The sequence below is a fragment of the Mus caroli genome, chromosome 15, assembly GCF_900094665.2.
Source record: "Mus caroli chromosome 15, CAROLI_EIJ_v1.1, whole genome shotgun sequence".
Taxonomy (NCBI): domain Eukaryota; kingdom Metazoa; phylum Chordata; class Mammalia; order Rodentia; family Muridae; genus Mus; species Mus caroli.
The window spans coordinates 89,405,456-89,408,553 of NC_034584.1; positions in this window are offsets into that span (position 1 = coordinate 89,405,456).

Here is a 3,098-nt window from a genome sequence, read left to right on the forward strand (position 1 = left end):
GAGTTCGAGGCCAGCCTGGTCTACAAAGTGAGTTCCAGGACAGCCAGGGCTATACAGAGAAACCCTGTCTTGAAAAACAAAACAAACAAACAAACAAACAAACAAAAGAACAAAGTTTGTTAAGAGTTAACAGAAGGGAATAAAGAGGTAAGCAAGTGAAGAGCAAATAGGAGAAACGTTAAAGGCAATGGTACATTCTCTTCTTCCATGGAGACACAAGTGTCTACTCACCCCAGACAGGGAACCACCAACAGCCCAAAAACATGGAGCTAGGTGAACCAGTGAGTTTCCTTGGGTTCCTTTCAGAAGCATGGATGAGGACTTACTTATAGGAGCATGAGCTGCTGAGGGGACATCTTGTCTCCTACCAACAACCATTAACTGCTTATATAGTCTCAGGGAAGAGTGGGGCTTGATGCTACATGTGAGACACTTAGTAGGACCACCTCATGAACCCCCTGTGTCTTGCCTTCTGAGTCCATGAGCTCTTCATCCTTTCCATGAGAAAATATGAGTAGGTCCAATTTCGTGAAAATTTTGTGTGTACAATCACAGCTGCTGATCCCAGGATGGCAGTGGCCAGGCAGTGCTCCCACACAGGGAGTTCTGGATCAGAAAGAAGAGACAAACATCTATGATGAGGGGAAAGAGGTTATTCTGATGGGAACTGAAGTGAAGCAGAGATAGGGTGTTTGAATGACCAAGATCCTTGTCCTTAAAGGCTGAGAGAAAGCAGCGTCCATAGTTCAAGTGGGACAACTTAAATTGAGGGGGAAGGAACACATTCTGCACTTTCATGAGAGAATGTGGGGAAGTGTAACAGGACCCCAAGAGGCTTGCTCATGCCCTGCAGCTACTGTCTCCTTAGAGAACAAGCTGTGGAGAAGAGAAGGCCTTTGCTGAGGGGCTGGACTTGGGAGCCACCTGTTCTGGTGTTTCCTCTGTGTAGTGGGTTGGCTTCCTTTACAGTCCAAATTAATGCAGCTTGCTTTTTCTCTATATCTTGTATTCTCTGCTGTTCTACATCTGGACCCAGTCATCTCACCAGGATGAGAAGTGGAGTCTTGAAAAAGTACTTGGGAGCCTCTTCTTCCTCTCTTGGATTCCTGTACTTTCTGGTAGAAGAAGACAAGAGAAGAGCTGAACGATCTCCAGACCCCAACTGACGATAGCTCCATGAGTTAGCAGCACATCCCAGAGCAATGGATCCAACCAATAGACCCACACAATTACTGTTTAAAACTGGAGAGTTGGGGGTGGGTTATTATTTAAATTGTACTGAACACTCAGGATAGTGGATTTTGCCTTCCTTGGAATCTGTTTCCTTATGGTAATGATGCATCTATCCCTCACTCAGAAAGCTGCTGCACTGTGTTTTGCTTTTAAAATCTTGCTCAATGACGCCACTGTCAGTTGGATCAAATTGCAGTCATGGTTAACATGAAGTTTAAAATGAGAGGTTTTTGGTTTGGGGTTTTTTTTGTGTGTGTTTTTATAAGAAAACAGCATTTTAGCCGGGCGTGGTGGCGCACGCCTTTAATCCCAGCACTCGGGAGGCAGAGGCAGGCGGATTTCTGAGTTCGAGGCCAGCCTGGTCTACAAAGTGAGTGCCAGGAAACCCTGCCTCGAAAAAAAAAAGAAAGAAAGAAAACAGCATTTTATTTGTTAATGTCAGATAAGAAATTTAAGCATGTTACACTAGCTTAAAAATTCAACTAGCAAATTTGAAGAGAAAGCCTTCCCCCACCCTAACCCTACCTGCCCCCATTCCCCTCATGAATCAAAAATCTAAGCGAAGTAGATGACCATCCAACAGCTCTGTGGAACCTCCATCCAGAGTGTTTACATAATGACTAGATTAATATTGCCTTCTTGCAAAGTTTTTCTTCTCTTTTCTATTTAAAAAAAAAAGACCTTGTAACCTTGATCACTTATTACAAAAAAAATCCATACAAAAGTTCATATATTGAAAAACTGCTTCCCCTCCCACACAGTACCATTTTATAGAGAGCAGAAAAGGATCAAGAACAGACTGCCCATCTAGGGAGAACAATCTTCAATTATGCTCGGACAAGCAGTGGTTATTTGTGGAGGGTAAAAGCAAGAGAGTAGAGTCCGTGTGAGTGAGAAGAACTGGTAGAAGCCAGGCTAAGGCTTGAGAACATTAAGTTTGCAGTTGTGTTTCGTTTTTTCATCAAACAGACAATTATTATCTGTTCCAAAAGGACCTTCAAGTTGAAAAAGGAGTGATAAGCCACACTCATAGTGAGTTAATTCTCCTAGCAAGCTGTGTTTTCAAAGGGACCTAGATAACACCATTTGTCACTGAAGATGTGGATCTTACGGTATAGACTGGGGAGGAGAGATAGGAGAGACAGAACGCATCTTAGGGAGGCAGAGACCAGTGGTGTCAGGGGGCTATACACTTTGTATATCAGAAACACTGTCATAAGAATGACTATTAAATAAATGGTTATGATCATGGAGAAGTAAGATTATCAAAGCCTGTAGCTAGGGACTCATCAGCCCAAGGTAGAGGAACCTTCTAATGTTGTTTTGTTACAGGGACAAGTTGTACAATGGTCTTTAAAGATTTGTAGTTTTATCCATAGACTTGCCCTGTCCCCAACCTTGGCAGAGAAGCTTCTCAATGCTAGGTTAATAAGGCAAAGGTTAATGCAGAGACACATAACTGATCTAAATGCTGAGACTCAGTAACTATGAGGATTATGGAACATCCGTATAGACGCTCTCCACCCAACCCCAAGGCTCAGAGAGCATCATGGAAGCAGGGTGTCAATGGTAGGGGTTGGGTCTGAGAAATGGAGCTCACAGCCACTGTGGCTCTCTGCACAAGATCATACCATGATCAGGATGAGGTTGAAAGGTGCTCCCAAAGCCCTACCCCTAGTTGAAGAGCTGCACGCCGTTGTTGGCTGCTATGAGAGGAAGAGTCACTTTTCTGGAAGGGGTGGCAATAGCAGGTTGTCAATATCCCATTGAATACTCCCAGTGCCATAGGTACTGATTGGACTCAATGCATTTCTAGAAGAAGGAAGAGGAGGAGGAGGAGGAGGAAGAGGAGGGGGAGGGGGAGA